This window comes from Triticum urartu, chromosome 6 (assembly GCF_003073215.2).
Source record: "Triticum urartu cultivar G1812 chromosome 6, Tu2.1, whole genome shotgun sequence".
Taxonomy (NCBI): domain Eukaryota; kingdom Viridiplantae; phylum Streptophyta; class Magnoliopsida; order Poales; family Poaceae; genus Triticum; species Triticum urartu.
The window spans coordinates 180419836-180440372 of NC_053027.1; positions in this window are offsets into that span (position 1 = coordinate 180419836).

The following is a 20537-nucleotide window of genomic DNA, read 5'->3' on the forward strand; positions in this document are numbered from 1 at the left end:
AAGTAGACCATAAAGGCAAATATATGAGAAATAAGACCCGGGGGCTGTAGGTTTCACTAGTGGCTTCTCTCAAGAAAAATAGCAAACGGTGGGTAAATAAATTACTGTTAGGAAATTGATAGAACTTCAAATAATTATGACGATATCCAGGCAATGATCATTACATAGGCATCACGTCCAATATTAGTAGAGCAACTCCTGCCTGCATCTACTACTATTACTCCACACATCGACCGCTATCCATCATGCATCTAGTGTATTAAAATCATGGAAAACGGAGTAATGCAATAAGAACGATGACGTGATGTAGACAATATCCATTTATCTATATGGTAGTAGATACAGATCTCGTATTTTTATCCTTAGTAGCAACGATACATACATGTCGGTTCCTTTTCTGTCACTGGGATCAAGCACCGTAAGATCGAACCCACTACTGGGCACCTCTTCCCATTGCAAGATAAATAGATCGAGTTGGCCAGACAAAACCCAAATATCGGAGAATAAATACGAGGCTATAAGAGATCACGCACAAAAGAGGTCAAAGAAACTCAAATACTTTCATGGATATAAAAACATAGATCTGATCATAAAGTCGAAGTTCATCGATCCCAACAAACACAACGCAAAAGACTTACATCATATGGATCTCCAAGAGACCATTGTATTGAGGATCAAGAGAGAGAGAGAGAGATGAAGCCATCTAGCTACTAACTACGGACCCGAAGGTCTACAAAGAACTACTCACGCATCGTCGGAGAGTCACCAGTAGAAGTGGTGAACCCCTCCGTGATGGTGTCTAGATTGGATCTGGTGATTTTGGACTATGCGGCAGCTGGATGAATATTTCATTGACTCACCTGGGGTTCTGGGATTTTTGGGGTATTTATAGAGCAAAGAGGCAGTCCGGGGGGTACCCGAGGTGGGAAGAACCCACCAGGGCGCGCCAGGGCCTCCTGGCGCGACTCCCCCCAGGTGCAACCAGGGCCCATCTGCTTCCTTTTGGCCCATAAAAAATTATCGTAAAGTTTCATGCCATTTGGACTCCGTTTGATATTGATTTCCTACGATGTAAAAAACATGGAAATAACAGGAACTGGCACCGGGCACTATGTCAATAGGTTAGTACCAAAAAATGGTATAAAATGACTATAAAATGATTATAAAACATCCAAGATTGATAATAAAACAACATGGAACAATCAAAAAGTATAGATATGTTGGAGACGTATCAGTTTCCAACACATCCGACAACATATCCAACAAGTTTGCAACAACACATGTCCAACAAGTTTCCAACACTACATATCCAATAAGAAGTTTCCTCCAACAAAGTTCATCGTACAAAATCAAAACAAAAAGAGTAAACTTCATGAAAGCAAGCTCCTCATCTAAAGAAAATATGCAAATTGGGAAAGAAGAAAGTTAGAAGAAGAAGGCTATCTAGAAAAAGAAGAAAAAGAAGAAGAATAAGAAGAAGAAGAAATAGAATTTATCTACTCTTTCTTAGTCTCCTCTCCTCTTCTTTATCTTCTTCTTCTAAATAAGGTAGGAAAAAATGGCATTTTTTAGCTAAGCTAGCTAGGTAAAAATGCTAAGTGTGTAGGTCATTTTAGAGCTAAGGTAGGTAAGTAGGTTATTTTGGAGCTAACCTAGGTAAAATGGATCATATTGAAGCTAACCTAGGTAAACTTGATCATTTTGGAGCTAACCTAGCTTATTATGCCATTTTTGAATTAACTAAGCATATTATGCCAATTTTGACATAAGTAAGCTAATTATAGGTCTTTATTGAGCTAACCCAACTAACTAAGCATATTAGAGCTAATTTAGCATTTTAGAGCTAACTCAGGTCATTTTCAAGCTAACTTAGGTAAAATCGATCATTTTGGAGCTAATTAGGCTTATTATGTCATTTTCAAGGAAAATAAGCTAACTATGCCATTTTTTTAAACCTAAGTAAGCTAATTATGCCATTTTTTACATATGTAAGCTAAGTGTATGTCATTATTAAGCAAACCTAGGTAAGTAAGCATATTAGAGATAACTAGCATATTAGAGCTAACTTAGGTCATTTCGGAGGAAACAAAGCTAAGTATAGATCATTTAGGAGCTAAGTCTAGGTCTTTATGCATTTGGTAAGCACAACACTAGAGAAAACTTATCGGCATCACGGAGGTGAAGGACCGGTTGGGTTTGCGCCAGTGCTAGACGGAGAAGGATTGGTCGGGGTCGGGTTTGCGCCAGTGCGAGACGGAGAAGGATCGGTCGATGCTTGCCGGGAGGCATGCTGCACCAAAGATCATTTGCAATGTCTCGTTAGCATGATGCAACTGAAATGTGAATACTAGTAACTAATGACCATTCAAATGAAACTCACCATGTCCGCTATAGCAATCTGGGGCATCAGCGGAGGGCTCTGGCCATTTTTCTCGCACACAGACTGCACATTTTGTTTTCATGAGTCATTCATATTACTTAACAATGAAACAAACATTATGTGCATGATTTGGCTAATATGCAGGAGAAACTTACCACGAGGAGCTCGTATAGGGCCCGATGAGATGTGTCGTTCCGGTTCCTCTCCGCCTCCAACATACTAGCCGCCCTCTCCTCCAGCTCGATCTCCCTCTGCTTAGCTTGCCTGTTTGCCTCCGCCAGAAGCTCCTGGGCCCTAGCCTCGATGGCGAGCTCCACTAGCCATGGTAGAGGTGGTATCTCAGGAAGAGACCTCGCATGGCACTTCTTGATCTCTGGGAGACTTCTAGTAGTACGCATCAGTCCATCCCCAATGTCTATCGAGCCATGTTTCCTCTCGTCACCAGATAGCATCACGAGCTCTGGATCAAAAGGACTCTAGCTTGGGTTGAAGTCATCCCCTTTCGTTGCCTTCCCAAAGTCTCTGTACCCCACGAGCTTGTTGTGGGAGGAGATGTTGGTGAAGCTCTCTAGATGATCGAGGTCATCCTCAGAGAATGCCTTGGCCTTCTTGAACGGGGCAGTATGGGCCATGGCATAGAGGTCGTACAGCGGTGGCATGTCCTTCTTGTTGTGTTTCGCCTAAAAGAGAGGAACAACATATTAGTTAAGGGCTCAAGATAGCATGGAGAATGGCATTGCATGAATCTTTAAGGGCTCAAACCACATACCAAGTGATACCCATACTCAAATAGGTTGGAGCTCCCTTGATGGTGTGGCACACCTCGCATTTGGGCATGCTTATCCCTGGACTTGTTGTGTTGGGCTAGCCATTGGGGAGAGCACCACGCATCCACCAACGCCTCCCAATAGTCCATCCTATCCGCACACCATCGCGGGGCACCTAAGTTTGGCAAAGAGAAATTTCAGCACTACACCTACGAATGAAATCAAGGAAACTAAGTACGACGCCTTAAGAATAGGTAATTACCTTCATGTACTTCTCCTTACTCAGATACTTGCCGCGGCACTTGGTCTTGGCCCTCCTAATGCTAGTCGAGGTGTAGTAGTCTCGAACAGCCTGCACCCTAGCCTCGTGCTGTAAGTTCTGAAGTAGGCGCTTGCACTCGGTTTCGAGAACCCTAGCCGCCTCCGCCTCGTGTTCCTCAGAACACCTGTAGAAGATCTGCAATCAAAGAAGACAACATTGATTAGTAAAATCACTAGGTAATGTTGATTTTTAATTTTGTAAAGGAGAAATTACCCAAAACCGCCGCCTCACAATGTCAGCCACCCTCTCGCACAAGACATCGTCGACCCTCTCCTCCAGCGGGGCCCGGGCAGCCACGTACAACTCCCAGCTCAGTGCTAGCTGTGGAACCAGACCCTCACCGGGCAACGTGACCCACCCCGGGAAGTGGTGCCGACAAAGCACACCAAGGACCTGGTTGGGCCTGCGGACACCATCGGCGTATATCCAACCCCTGCAGTATGACAAGGCCAACACATTAGATATTAATTTGAAGGAACATGAAGGACAAAGGTTAAAACAGAGTAAATGCACTTACTTCTCCCCGTTAGGCTCAATCAATGACCTCTGATCACGGGTTGCCGGCATGGCCGGGAGCTTCGTACCACCACGCTGGTAGAACTTCTTGCCCTGCTCAACCAGCTCGCCCTCGCTAAAACTATCGTCAGACCAGGTCTCCTCGCCATCAGCATGACCACTAGTCTCCGGAGTCACGTGGGATGAAGACTCCGGGACCGGAGTCTCGTGGACGAGGACTCTGGGGCCCGAGTCTCCTGCGACAAAGACTCTGGGGCCCGAGGCTCGTCGGCCTGAGGCTCGTGGACCGGAGTCCAAGATGGATCCAAGTCTGATGGGTCCACCTGAGACGGAGCACTCCAGTGGTCCAGAGAAACAACTGGGGGTGGTGGCGAGGAAGGCACAACAGGCTTCCTACCTCTCCCGTCGCCACATCCACCTCTAGCTCCACCCATCTTCGTCTTCCCCCGATCTCTCCCGGCCAAAGAAGAAGCACCCGCCGGTGTCGTCATGCTGTCTACGAGCGCTCTCCGAAGCTGCTGGGGTGCAATATAGCCACCCCTCCCAGCACGTGCCAAGGAAGGAGGCTTGGAGCGCTCTCCACCCGCGCCCACCATCTGTCAACACCTACAATGACAAAGAGTAAATGAAATTAGTACAACATAAACATAATAAAAAATTGGTGGGTGAAAACAACACCTAAAAAATTAACTAACTAACTAACTAAGTAAGTAATTAACCTAAAAATAACTAACTAATTAAAGGTTTTTTCTTAAGGGCGGAAATGGTCTTTAATAGGTTAAAATTATTTTAGTGTTTCAAGAATATTTGAGAAAATTTAGGGAAGCTCATTGGACATATATTGTCCATATATAAGAGTTTCAACACACACAGTCATGTTCAAAATATTGGTCAAATCAATCAAAAACCCTTTATGCAAAATTATGCCTTTAGCCAACTAATTGACAAATAATTCTAGAAACCATTAGCCAACTAATTGACAAATGTTGAATAAACCTGCCTTTCCTTTTTCTTTTCTGGTTTTCAAGAAACAAAAGAAAAGGGATGCATATGACTCCTAATCCTAATCATTTACATGGTTGTTTTCTAGGAGTAGTAATTAGTAAAACTAAAACTAGAACTGGTTAACAGAAATAACCTAACTAACCTACAAACTAATTAACCTAACTAACCTACAAACTAACCTAGTCTAAAGATCAAAGCAAAAGTGTCTAGATAACAACAAAGATCTGCTTGTACTCTCTTCATAGAGAAAGATTTTAAACCAAAAATTAACAACAAAGATCGAAGCAAATAAACAATTTATGAACATTTGTGTCCAGATAACAGAAAATATCACCAAAAAACACAAACATAAAAAAGTTGGATATGTTGTTGGACAGATCACTTAGAGTGATAATATAGATCTCATCAATGTATGAATCAGGCCACTACTTGTGAACATCACAAGTCATCACCGGGATCCATAGACAAAAACCTCCAATTAGGAAAAAATCAACCAAAAACGTTACACAGATTCCTGAGTTCAAATAAGAATATTTAAATGGTTTCATAATAAATGGTTGAGCCGTCAGACAAAGCTTTCTAGGAAAATAGGATTATGCTTTTTATCAAACAAGTAGCAATAAGCGACTGTGAAATCTCCTTTTTTAATATGTAAAGTAGGTTAAAACACCACCTACTAACTAATTAACTAACTAACTGACTAAGTAATTAACCTAAAAAATAACTAACTAACTAATTAACCTATGTAATTAACCTAAAAATAGCAAGAAAAAAAAAGAAAAAAGAAAGGAAGAAACCTCACCTGCAGGGGGCGGAGCGGCGCCAGGCGGCTGGGGGGAGCGGCGACAGGTGGCAGGCGGCCTGAGCGGTGGGGCATCGGGGCGCCGGGGTGAAAGGGGGCGTCGGGGGCGGAGCAGCGACGGGCGTCGGGGCACCAGGGGCGTCGAGCCAGGGGCGGAGCGGCAACGAGCGCTGGGGCGGCGAGTGTGTCAGTGGCGGTGGTGGTTGGGGGCTGCGTGGGTGGTGGTGGTCGGGGGCGGCAGGGGCGATGGGGGTCGGCGGCGGGTGCGGCGGGCACAGGGACGGCATGCACGGGGACGGCGCGGGTGAGGTGAGGGAGAGAGAGAGGGGAGAGAGGGGTGGGGCGCGGGGACGACCATTTTTGGTTTAGCTTAATTTCTTTGTCGTCTGCTAGCTGACGGCAAAGAGCGTATCTAGTGGGGTGGGGCCGGGAGGAAATGGCCGTTAGGTTCGCCATTCTCTTTGCCGTCAGCTAGCAGACGATAAAGAAGCTTTGCCGTCTGCTAGCTGACGGCAAAGAATGTGGTCGTTAGTTTGTTCTCACTAGTGGGCCACCCTCTCTCTTTGCCATCCACTAGCAGACGACAAAGAGCTAGCTGACGGCAAAAAAATTCTTTGCCATCTGCTCTTTCTTTGCCGTCAGCTTTCTGTATGCTGATGGCAAAGACTTCCTTTGTCGTCAACTAGCCGACGACAAAGAACTGGCTGACGGCAAAGATCCTGATTCCGGTAGTGAAGGTAACTACTCACAAATGATAAACATGCTCATGATCAGAGAAGTATTAAATATCATATTGGATCTGAACATATAATCTTCCACCAAATAAACCATATAATAATCAACTACAAGATGTAATCAACACTACTAGTAACCCACAAGCACCAATCAATAGTTCCAGTAACAAGATTGAACACAAGAGATGAACTAGGGTTTGAGAGGAGATGGTGCTGTTGAAGATGTTGATGGAGATTACCCTCCCCAAGATGGGAGAGTTGTTGGTGATGATGATGACGATGATTTCCCCCTCCGGGAGGGAAGTTCCCCCGGGGGAATCGCTCCGCCGGAGGGCAAAAGTGCTCCTACCCAAGTCCCGCCTCGAGACGGCGGCGCTCTGTCCCGAAAGTCCTCCTCTGATTTTTTTCTAGGTCAAAATGACTTATATACCAAAAGATGGGCACTGGAGGTGGCCCGAGGAGGGCACAACCCACCAGGGTGCGCATGGGCTCCCTAGCGCGCCTAGGTTGGTTGTGCCCACCTCGTGGGCCCCCTCTGGTAGTTCTTTGGTCCAATAATTCTTAAGTAATCCATAAAAAATCCCCGTGAAGTTTCAGCTTGTTTGGAGTTGTGTAGAATAGGTGGCCTGACATAGCTTTTCCAGGTCCAGATTTATAGCTGCCAGAATTCTCCCTCTTGGTGTGTTCCTTGCAAATTGTGAGAGAAAAGGCATTAGAATTACTCCAAAAAGCATTATTATGGATAAAAACATTATAAATAATAATAATAAAACATGATGCAAAATGGACGTATCAGCGTCCATGTTGGGTCTACGCGGAACACCCACCACACGCTCCGCCGCCGCTGCCCGTCGGCATCTGTTGCCGGCCGCCGTTGCCGCCACACCACTGTCGAAAGCCAGGGCCATCGCCCGCTCCCGCCGCCTCGGCCCGAAGGCAGGACGTGGCTGTCGTGGCCGCCACCCCACTGCCGGCCATCGTGGCCCGAAGGCGGGAGGTGGTGGTTGTGGCCGCCAGCCCACTGTCGACCGTCGGGGTCATCACCCGCTCCGCCACCGCCGCCCGAAGGCGGGAGGCGGAGGTGGATGCCCGCACGTGCGTCAGTGATACATCCATTTTGCATCATGCTTTTATATCGATATTTATTGCATTATGGGCTGTTATTACACATTATGTCACAATACTTATGCCTATTCTCTCTTATTTTAGAAGGTTTACATGAAGAGGGGGAATGTCAGCAGCTGGAATTCTGGGCTGGAAAAGGAGCAAATATTAGAGACCTATTCTGCACAACTCCAAAAGTCCTAAAACTTCACGGGAGCACGTTTCAGAATATATAAAAAATATTGGGCGAAGGAAGTACCAGAGGGGGGCCACCCACCATCCACGAGGGTGGGGGCGTGCCCTGGCCCCCTGGCAGGCCTCCGGTGTCCATCTTCTGCTATATGAGGTCTTTCATCCCGGAAATAATCATAAGCTAGCTCACGGGACAAAACTCTGCCGCCACGAGGCGGAACCTTGGCGGAACCAATCTAAGGCTCCAGCGGAGCTGTTTTGCCAGGGAAACTTCCCTCCGAGAGGGGGAAATCATCACCATCGTCATCACCATCGATCCTCTCATTGGGAGGGGGTCAATCTCCATCAACATCTTCACCAGCACCATCTCATCTCAAACCCTAGTTCATCTCTTGTATCTAATCTTTGTCCCAAAATCCTCAGATTGGTACTTGTGGGTTGCTAGTAGTGTTAATTACTCCTTGTAGTTGATGGTAGTTGGTTTATTCGGTGGAAGATCATATGTTCAGATCCTTTATGCATATTAATACCCCTCTGATTATGAACATGAATATGATTTGTGAGTAGTTACATTTGTTCCTGAGGACATGGGTGAAGTCTTGCTATAAGTAGTCATGTGGATTTGGTATTCGTTCGATATTTCGATGAGATGTATGTTGTCTCTCTTCTAGTGGTGTCATGTGAACATTGACTACATGACACTTCACCATTGTTTGGGCCTAGGGGAAGGCATTGGGAAGTAATAAGTAGATGATGGGTTGCTAGAGTGATAGAAGCTTAAACCCTAGTTTATGAGTTGCTTCGTAAGGGGCTGATTTGGATCCATATGTTTCATGCTATGGTTAGGTTTACCTTAATACTTCTTTTGTAGTTGCGGATGCTTGCAATAGGGGTTAATCACAAGTGGGATGCTTTTCCAAGGAAGGGAAGTACCCAAGCACCAGTCCACCCACATATCAAATTATCAAAGTACCGAACACGAATCATATGAGCGTGATGAAAACTAGCTTGATGATAATTCCCATGTGTCCTCGGGAGAGTTTTCCCTTATATAAGAGTTTGTCCAGGCTTGTCCTTTGCTAAAAAAAGGATTGGGCCATCTTGCTGCATCTTATTTACTTTTACTATTTGTTACCCGTTACAAAACCTTATCACAAAACTACATGTTACCGATAATTTCTGTGCTTGTAGAGAATACCTTGTTGAAAACTGCTTATCATTTCCTTCTGCTCCTCGTTGGGTTCGACACTCTTACTTATTGAAAGGACTACAATAGATCCCCTATACTTGTGGGTCATCAAGATCTTTTTTGGCACCGTTGTCGGGGAGTGAAGCGCCTTTGGTAGGTGGAATTTGGTAAGGAAAAATTTATATAGTGTGCTGAAATTTACTGTCACTTGTTACTATGGAAAGTAATCCTTTGAGGGGCTTGTTCGATCGGGGTATCTTCACCCTAACCAGTAGAGCAAAGAGTTGCTCCTCAACCTACTGAACCTACTGAAAATGTTTACTTTGAAATTCCTTCGGGTATGAGAGAAACTGCTAGCTAATCCTTTTACAGGAGATGGAACATTGCATCCTGATTTGCACCTAATCTATGTGGATGAAGTTTGTGGATTATTTAAGCTTGCAGGTATGACCGAGGATGTTATCAAGAAGAAGGTCTTCCCTTTATCTTTGAAGGGAAAGGCATTGACATGGTTTAGGCTATGTGATGATATGGGATCATGGAACTACAACCGATTGAAATTGGAATTTCATCAGAAGTTTTATCCTATGCATCTTGTTCATCGTGATCGCAATTATATATATAATTTTTGGCCTCATGAAGGAGAAAGCATCGCTCAGGCCTGGGGGAGGCTTAAGTCAATGTTTTATTCATGCCCCAATCATGAGCTCTCAAGAGAAATTATTATTCAAAAAATTTATGATTGGCTTTCTCTCGATAATCGCTCCATGCTCGACACTTCTTGTACTGGCTCTTTTATGATGAAGACTATTGAATTCAAATGGGATTTATTGGAAAGAATTAAACGCAACTCTGAAGATTGGGATCTCGAAGAAGGTAAGGAGTCAGGTATAATACCTAAGTTTGATTGTGTTAAATATTTTATGGATACCGATGCTTTCCGTGAATTTAGCACTAAATATGGACTTGACTCTGAGATAGTAGCTTCTTTCTATGAATCCTTTGCTACTCATGTTGATCTCCCTAAGGATAAGTGGTTTAAATATAATACTTCCATTGAAGTAAAAGTAGTTGCACCTATTAAAGTTGAAGAAAATACTATCACTTATAATGATTCTGTTGTTCCTACTGCTTATATTGAGAAACCACCTTTCCCTGTTAGAATAAAGGATCATGCTAAATCTTCAACTGTGGTTTGTAAGATTAATACTAGAACACCTACCCTCTGAGCAAATTAAAGTTGAACCTAGTGTTGCTATGGTTAAACATCTCTTGGCCAATAATATTGATGAGCATGTTATTTACTTCTGTGATGAAGCTGCTAGAATTGCTAGACTTGATACTAAAAATAAGCATAGACCTGTTGTAGGCATGCATGTTATTTATGTTAAAATAGGAGATCATTGCTATCATGGCTTATGTGATATGGGTGCTAGTGCAAGTGCAATACCTCATACCTTATACAAATAAATTATGCATGATGTTGCACCTGCTGAGATAGAAGAGATTGATGTTACAATTAAACTTGCCAATAGAGACACTATTTCACCAGTTGGGATTGTTAGAGATGTTGAAGTCTTGTGTGGGAAAGTTAAATATCCTGCTGATTTTCTTGTACTTGGTTCCCCACAAGATAAGTTTTGTCCCATTATATTTGGTAGACCCTTCTTGAATACTGTTAATGCTAAGATAGACTGCAAAAAGGATGTTGTTACTATTGGTTTGGGGGATATGTCTCATGAGTTTAACTTTGCTAAATTTCGTAGACAACCTCATGATAAAGAATTGCCTAGTAAAGATGAAATTATTGGTCTTGCTTCTATTGCTGTGCCTCCTAATGATCCTTTAGAACAATATTTGCTAGACCATGAAAATGATATGTTTATGAACGAAAGAAGGGAAATAGATGAAGTATTCTTTAAATAGGGACTTATTTTGAAACACAACTTGCCTGTTGAAATCCTTGGGGATCCTCCTCCACCCAAGGGTGATCCCGTGTTTGAGCTTAAACCTTTACCTGATACTCTTATATATGCTTATCTTGATGAGAAAGAGATATATCTTGTTATTATTAGTGCTAACCTTTCAAAGCATGAAGAAAAGAAATTATTGGAAACTCTGAAGAAGCACTGTGCTGCTATTGGATATACTCTTGATGATCTTAAGGGCATTAGTCCCACTCTATTCCAGCACAAAATAAAATTGGAGGAAGACACTAAACCGGTTGTTGATCACCAACAATGGTTAAATCCTAAGATGAAAAAGTGGTAAGAAAAGAAATAATAAAGCTTCCGGAGGCAGGTATAATTTATCCCGTTGTTGATAGTCTGTGGGTAAGTCATGTCCATTGTGTCCTTAAGAAGGGAGGTATTTCTGTTGTTCCTAATGATAAAGATGAATTGATTCCACAAAGAATTGTTACACTTTATAGAATGGTAATTGATTTCCGCAAATTAAATAAAGCTACTAAAAAGGATCACCCGTTACCTTTTATTGATCAAATGATAGAAAGATTATCCAAACATACACATTTTTGCTTTCTAGATGGTTATTCTGGTTTCTCTCAAATACCTGTGCCAAAGTAGGATCAAGAAAAGAAAACTTTTACTTGCCCTATCGGTACCTTTGCTTATAGATGTATGCCTTTTGGTTTATGCAATGCACCTGCTACCTTTCAAAGATGTATGACTGCTATATTCTTTGACTTTTGTGAAAAGTTTGTTGAGGTTTTCATGGATGATTTCTCCGTATATGGAACTTCTTTTGATGATTTCTTAAGCAACCTTGATCGAGTTTTGCAGAGATGTGAGGAAACTAATCTTGTCTTGAATTGGGAGAAGTGCCACTTTATGGTTAATGAAGTTATTGCCTTGGGACATAAAATTTCTGAAAGAGGTATTGAAGTTAATAAATCTAAAGATGATGCTATTGAAAAGATGTCGTGTCCTAAAGACATCAAAGGTATAAGAAGTTTCCTTGGTCATGTCGGATTTTATAGGAGGTTCATTAAGGATTTCTCTAAAATCTCCAGGCCTCTGACTAATCTCTTGCAAAAAGATATTCCTTTTGTCTTTGATGATGATTGTGTAGAAGCATTTGAAATACTTAAGAAAGCTTTGATTTCTGCACCTATTGTACAGCCACCTGATTGGAATTTACCCTTTGAAATTATGTGTGATGCTAGTGATTATGCTGTAGGGGCTGTTTTAGGACATAGGGTTGATAAGAAATTAAATGTTATCCAATATGCTAGTAAGACTCTGGACAGTGCCCAGAGAAATTATGCTACTACCAAAAAGGAATTTTTAGCAGTTGTATTTGCTTGTGATAAGTTCAGACCCTATATTGTTGATTCTAAAGTAACTTTTCACACTGATCATGCTGCTATTAAATATCTTATGGAAAATAAAGATGCTAAACCTAGACTTATTAGATGCGTTCTCTTGCTTCAAGAATTTGATTTGCATATTATTGATAGAAAGGGAGCTGAGAACCCTGTTGCAGACAACTTGTCTAGGTTACAGAATGTTCTTGATGACCCACTACCTATTGATGATAGCTTTCCTGATGAACAATTGGCTGTCATAAATGCTTCTCGTACTGCTCCATGGTATGCTGATTATGCAAATTATATTGTTGCTAAATTTATACCACCTAGTTTCACATACCAGCAAAAGAAAAAGTTCTTCTATGACTTAAGACATTACTTTTTGGATGACCCACACCTTTATAAAGAAGGAGTAGATGGTGTTATTAGACGTTGTGTACCTGAGCATGAACAGGAACATATCATATGCAAGTGTCACTTCGAGACTTATGGAGGACACCATGCTGGAGATATAACTGCACATAAGGTACTGCAATCCGGTTTTTATTGGCCTACTCTCTTCAAGGATGCCCATAAGTTTGTCTTGTCTTGTGATGAATGTCAAAGGATTGGTAATATTAGTAGATGTCAAGAAATGCCTATGAATTATTCACTTATTATTGAACCTTTCATGTTTGGGGCTTTGATTATATGGGACCGTTTCCTTCCTCTAATGGGTATACACATATTTTAGTTGTTGTTGATTATGTTACTAAGTGGGTCGAAGCTATTCCAACTAGTAGTGCTGATCATAACACCTCTATTAAGATGCTTAAAGAAGTTATTTTTCTGAGGTTTGGAGTCCCTAGATATTTAATGACTGATGGTGGTTCACATTTTATTCATGGTGCCTTTTGTAAAATGCTTGCTAAGTATGATGCTAATCATAGAATTGCATCTCCATATCATCCACAGTCTAGTGGTCAAGTAGAATTGAGTAATAGAGAGCTTAAATTAATTTTGCGAAAGAATATTAATAGATCTGGAAAGAATTGGTCCAAGAAACTTGACGATGCATTATGGGCATATAGGACTGTTGTCGGTGTCAAAACCGGCGGATCTCGGGTAGGGGGTCCCGAACTGTGCGTCTAAGGCGGATGGTAACAGGAGGCAGGGGACACATTGTTTTACCCAGGTTCGGGCCCTCTTGATGGAGGTAAAACCCTACGTCCTGCTTGATTAATATTGATGATATGGGTAGTACAAGAGTAGATCTACCACGAGATCAGAGAGGCTAAACCCTAGAAGCTAGCCTATGGTATGATTGTATGTTATCCTACGGACTAAAACCCTCTGGTTTATATAGACACCAGAGAGGGTTAGGGTTACACAAGGTCGGTTACAAAGGAGGAGATACACGTATCCGTATTGCCTAGCTTGCCTTCCACGCCAAGTAGAGTCCCATCCGGACACGAGACGAAGTCTTCAATCTTGTATCTTCATAGTCTAACAGTCCGGCCAATGGATATACTCCGGCTGTCCGGAGACCCCCTAATCCAGGACTCCCTCAGTAGCCCCTGAACCAGGTTTTCAATGACGATGAGTCCGGCACGCAGTATTGTCTTCGGCATTGCAACGCGGGTTCCTCCTCCGAATACACCACGGAAGAATTTGAATACAAGGATAGTGTCCGACCCTGCAAAATAAGTTCCACATACCACCGTATAGAGAATAATATTTCCACAAATCCAATTTTCTGATTTGTTTTGGCAATACGACATTATGTCACGGCCCGGTGATTATTCGAACCATTTCTTTTAACTAGCCCCACACATAACGCAAGGCAGTTTTTTGACACGTCTTGTCAAAGCAAAGATCGTGTCCCCTTAGCACGGGATTCTCATCAATACGGGCGTGGGTAACCCAACCGCTTCTAGGAATCCTAGATTATAGGCAAGCCCCAAACGGCCACGGAGAGGACGCTTGGTATTCACCCTCTTTATAACGGGCCAAGGCTTTCACTTTTTTCCCTCCCGTGCTCAATCGAATCCTTCCCCCGCCTCGAGTTCTAACACCCAAAGCCCAGGTCAGGTGCTCCAGATCTTCAATCATGTCTGGATCCAGCCTTCAAGGCCGATGGATGCCCTCCTCCGTTATGAAAGAAGATATCAAGAAGTTGAGGGAGGCCAGATACCTGACCGCCGAGGTTTCGCATCGGCTGCCTGCCTGAGGGTAGGTCGTCCCTACTCCTGAACCCAACAAAGACGTCGTGTTCATCTCCCACTTCCTCCGAGGTCTAGGCCTCGCTCTGGATCCCTTCGTAAGGGGTTTGATGTTCTATTACGGGCTAGACTTCCACGATCTAGCCCCGGACTCCTTTCTCCACATCTCGGCATTTATTGTCATGTGTGAGGCCTTCCTCCGCATTACCCCTCACTTCGGCCTGTGGCTCAAGACCTTTGATGTGAAGCCGAAGACAATCGAGGGACAGCACACGGCGTGCGGAGGAGCATTAATAAGTAAGATTGCAAGAGCTCCGTGGCCAAAAGGTTCCTTTCCAAAGGTGTCCGGATTATGGCAGCGGGAGTGGTTTTACATCACAGCCCCCAGAAGTGCCAACTGGGTGGCCGCCCCTGCTTTCCGCTCGGGCCCCCCACCACAACTGATGTCATGGATTAGCAGAGGGCTAAGCTGGGGTCCAGCCAAGGACGTGCCTATACTGCAAAGCCGTATTCAAGATCTCTTCGAGGGAGATTTTAATTTGGTTATGGTAATGCAAGTCATGCTGGTTCGTCGAGTCCAGCCTTGCAAATGCCGGCCCCTTCGCTTATGGGAATTCAAGCAAGAAGGACCGCGCGCTATTCAAAGTTTCCTCGGCCTGACGCACGAGGAGATGTACAAGTTATTCTTCAGACCTCAAGCAAAGTGTCCGGATACTACCGAGGACGTGGGCCTGAGTAGCAACCGCGCCGCCGACCAAGTAAGTAATCCTCTAGCCGAACACACCATCTTTTATTTACCATGACGTCATTTCTGAGAAATCGCCCTTTGACCAGGACTGGCTAACAAAGGCGAAGATGATTCGGTGTTCGGCCCCCCTCCCTGAGGGTTTGGAAAATCCGGTACTGGAAAAGATGCTCGATCTTGCACCTTGCCTGGAGCCCTCGAAGGAAGATACAGGGGGGAATAATATGGGCGAAAGCGGGGCCCCATCGCTGCCAGTTCCAACCGACGGAATGAGCGCCTCCATAGGGGAGGATAACCAAGGAGAAGATTCTGACCTTCTCTCGCTACGGGGGAGGAAGAGGACTGCCTCTGAGGATCCGGAAACCGAGGCTTCCAAACGGGAGAAGAAGTCTCCAACAGAGGGTCCTGCCTCGGGGGGTGCTCTTGCCGCACAAAGTCCGCGCGGGGATCATCCCTCTAACGAGCCGTAAGTGATCAAAAATACTTTAATAGTGAAGATATACTACCTTTCCTCTGAGGAAAATAACCGAAGCATATATCTTGCAGTTCGGATCTTAGCCCTTCTCAGCTGAGCTCGTCTTCGGGGGATCTTCTTCCGGAGATGATGGAGAGCGAAACGCCTCCCCCGGACTCCCCCGATCGAGAAGTGGGCGACCTTGAAGTGTCATCACGGAGGGCCTCTCCGGATCCGGTGAGGCTAGAAGATAATCCCATAGTCACCCGAAGTCCCCAGCGTCTGGCTCTCGAAGAGAGCAAACAAAAGAGTCTGGCACCATCTGGTATGCGGTCAGACGTTCTGAGGGAGCTGTTGGAGCAGGCGGCCATCTCAGAAGAACACCGTACAGTGATGGGTACGGTGATGGAAAGAATTTCGTCCACCGAAAGCAGATTACATGAAGCCTTTATGAGTCTATTGACGGGCTTTGAGGTACATGAAATGATATACTTTTTGATAGTACAGCACATGTTAGGTGTGCCCTGTGTAGATAGTAGCCCCTGAGACTCTGGTTGTCGTCGAGAACGGCGGCGAACAGAGGATCATTGTCCCAAGTATTAACCAGACTGCCTTTATGTGCAGGTGGTGGAAGCTCCGGTGGCTAGCCGGACTAATGAGTTTGCCGAACTAAAGCGGCAACTAGATGCGGCAGACGCCGACATCAAGCTTGTTAACAAGAGGCTTGACGAGTCACAGGGTAAGTAATGTTTTCTGGTGAATGTCACATAATAAGAGCAGCATGATGCCAGTATCTTTAATATGTTGTGACTATAGACAGAGCTGCCACCGTGGAGAACCTTCGGGCGGAACTTGCCCAAGCCAAGGAATAAGCAAGAGTTAGTAATGCGGTTGCTTTGAAGGCGGCCGAAGAGTTAAGAGCTGAGAAGGCTACGCATTGCGAAAGCAAAGAGAAGATGGTCGTAAAATTAAAAGACACTGCCGACCGTTGCCAGTTCCTTGAAGAAGAGAACCGAGTGAAGGAAGCGGACCTTGAAAAGGCCATGATGGCGACCAAAGACACCCGCTCTGCTATGAGGGCGAAAGAGGAGGAGTTGCATGAAGCTGGGGATATTGCGGCTGGGAAGTCCTTTCTGCTATAGAGGAAGTTCGGAGATCCGCGGTATGCCCCTCTGGATCGGCTGTGGAGTTCGGCAGACGCATATATGGACTTGGCAGCGAGCGTCGTCGATGCGGTCGAATACTTCCGAGAGCAGACAGATCGCGCAGTGGACAAGCTATTTTGGTCGCAATTTAACGTTCCAGAGTGTCCTCTTCCCTTGACTAATCAGCTAGCCAAATGGGACGAACTTAATAGATTGTCCGGACTTGCCATGAGGTCCGTCGTAGATCATCTGTGGCCGGAGAAGCCGAAGCCGAACAGCTAATTCAGCTTAGTGTAGCAGTTCCTTGGTGCGGTGCCTCGCATTAATGCTATGAAGAGGTCGGCGTGCATAGAAGGCTCGCGAATGGCCTTTTCCCGTGTCAAGCATACTGGGCGGAGATGGATGCTACCACTGTTGCGGCGCAGGGTTCGGCCATAGGCCGAGTGGCTACCGAGCACTATTTTGAAGAAGTTCTTGAGGGTGCTCATTTAATAGAGGCCCAGTGCTCGAAGAATATTATGTTTGAGTGACATGTATTCCCATTGTAAACACAATGTTTTTATGAAATGTAGTAAGGCTGTATTTATACTTTTGCCAGAAAGTAATATGATGCCTCCTGTGAGGCCGTTTATGTATATATGTATATAACCTGAAAGATTGTAGTCATTGGCTTCAACCCCAACGCATATAATGCGGAGGTGCTCACCGAAAAGGCGTGTTCACACTTAACCCAACGTCTTGGTCCTATTAAGGAGGTGATAGCACAGCGAACGAGGCAACCGGACTATGATGCTTTAACACTTTCACTTAGCCATAGGAGTTTGACGGTGGGGCTACTATATAGCCCCTGGTGGCTCCGCACTCTCCCGAACTCGGGGTGCGTACATGCCCGACCGGGAAACGACCCTTCGTTTAAGCGGAGGAATTCTAACATTCCGAAAGGTCATCGAGTGGTTGACCAGTCTCGTGCTATAACATGACAGTCAGTTTTCGGCTTTCTCTACTGAGGTGCTCGTCCGGATGAACCAGGGCACAATCGCAGTAGTTCTCCTGGTGCTGCCTTAGCCGATAGAACGGAACGTAAGGCACCAAAACACAGGAGCCGGGCAAACCCAACATTTGACCAAAGACATGATTCGGAGCTGATGCATATAAGGCCAAACTCACGACGCCGAACACTCCCTAAGGTATTCGGTCCTTATGGTATAAACCGGGCCTAAATAGTGCCCTTTGTAAGAAGCCCCTTGTGTCCAGGTACGTGCGTTATTCTGGCATGGACACATGCCAAGACGTCAGCATCCTTCTCAATTGTACTGAGAATCCGAGGGATGTGTATCAACAAGAGACAGTAAAAAAGGTTTACGCAGGGTCTTAATCTAAAAAGAATCCTTGGAGCGGGTCCCTGCTGCACATCTGCGCCTGTGTCTCCGTTGTGCCATATCCTGGACGGGTGTAGCACGATGGTCATCTATAAAAGAGAGGAACTTGGGTGAAAAAGTTGTCATGCAAAAAGGCAGCTTTTAAAGAAACCATGTATAATTCAAGATGAGTAAAAATTGCCACTTGTCTGCGCGTGTTGAGCCCCTTGTATTTGTAATAGGGGTGTGGCCATCAATCCGGTGTGAATTACATATAGCTGCGCCGGAATCGTCTAACCATGTCCATGGTCTTGACGAACTACCAAATGCTTTAGTTGGTGAGGCCTTTTTTAGTGTGCGGCTGCCAAGGTAGTCGCGCTCTCTTCGGCGCGCAAAGATCGCTCAATATTTCCATCCACTGTAATGATGCCACGTGGACCGGGCATCTTGAGAGTGAGGGAAGCGTGATGCGGTATTGCATTAAAGCGAGCGAAAGCTTTGCGTCCAAGTAGTGCTTGATAGCCACTTTGGAACGGAGCAATGTGGAAGGTTAAATGTTTTCTACGGAAGTTATCGGGGAAGCTGAATATAACCTTTAGTACCAGGGAGCCCGTGCAATGAGCCCCTGGGCCTGGCGTTACTCCTTTAAAGGTAGTATTGCTATGGCAAATTTTCGTTGGTTCTATCCCCATTTCGCGGATTGTATCCTAGTATATCAGGTTTAAACTACTGCCACCGTCCATCGGGACTCGTGTGAAGTGGTATCCGTCAATTATTGGGTCTAATACCAGGGCAGCCCATCCTGCATGCCGGATACTTGCTGAGTAATCACGATGGTCGAAAGTGATCGGTTGAGACGACCAATGGCAGGACTCTGCGGTGATAGGCCATTGGGCATATTTTTCTAGGAGTGCCGCTTTGTTTCTCCCCTTGATCATGTGTAACACGTTTACTGTTTTGACTTTTGGTGGAAATTTCTTTTGTTCACCAGTGTCTTGCTTGAGAGGATCATCCTTGTCTTCGCTTGGTGTATCCTCCCCCTTGTGTACGGCGTTGAGCTTGCCGGACTACTTGAAGACCCAACATTCTCTGTGGGTATGATTAGCGGGTTTACCAGGGGTGCTATGGATCTGACATACTTGGTCCAGAATTTTGTTTAGGCTGGACAGTTCGTCTCTGGCGCCTTTAGAGGGCGGCTTTTGCTGACCTGGCCGAGAGCTTCTGAATCCGGCGTTTACTGTCGTGCTCTTCGTGATGTCTTCTTTATTCCGGCGTTTGTTATTGTTGTTGCGCCGTGATTTCCCGTTTCCATCTCTAACTTCGGATGTAATGGGGTCGCTGATGCTGCATCTGGCTAGCTAGATATCCTCACCCGCGCAAAAGCAGGTCATGAGGCTTGTTAATGCTGCCATTGTTCTCGGCTTTTCTTCGCCGAGGTGTCTGGCAAGCCATTCGTCACGGACGCTATGCTTAAAAGCTGCCAAGGCTTCGGCGTCCGGATAGTCGACTATTTGGTTCTTTTTAGTAAGAAACGTGTTCCAAAGCTTTCGGGCTAACTCTTCGGGCTGTTGAGTTATGTGACTCAAATCGTCCGCGTCCGGAGGTCGGACATAAGTCCCTTGAAAATTTGCCTGGAAAGCGTCTTCGAGCTCTTCCCAGCTTCCAATGGAGCTTTCGGGGAGGCTCTTAAGCCAGTGCCGAGCTGGCCCTTTGAGTTTGTGGGGTAAATATTTAATGGCGTGGAGATCATCTGCTTGAGCCATATGGATATGGAGGATATAGTCCTCAATCCGGACACCAGGGTCTGTTGTTCCGTCGTATGCCTCTATATTTACGGGTTTGAATCCCTCTGGAAATTCATGGTCCAGCACCTCATCGGTGAAACATAGGGGGTGTGCGGCACCCCTGTATCTGGGTGTACCGCGTTGTTCGGATGTTTTTTGTGTTGCATTGTATGCTGGAGCGCGGTTACGTGGTCCATAGATGGATCTGGTTGCGCCGTCCTTTCGATGCGAGTCCTCGCGTGGATCGCGTATTGGCTTATGTGCGGCGTTATTTGCCGCTCTATGTTGGCCGTGAGGTCGCCTATCCGGCCAGATGGCTATTTTGATTTTTGGTTGTGGGGGATCTAAGGCCTCCTCATCGAATTCAGGTAGCAACTTCCGCTTCGGGTAGCTCTTGGTGGGGCGATTACCGCCATACTTCGCTGCTGTGTTGAGTACTTTGCTCCATCTGATTTGGAGTGTGTCTTGTGCAGCCTTGAGCCTTTGCTTCTGCTTTTTCAGACTCCTTGCG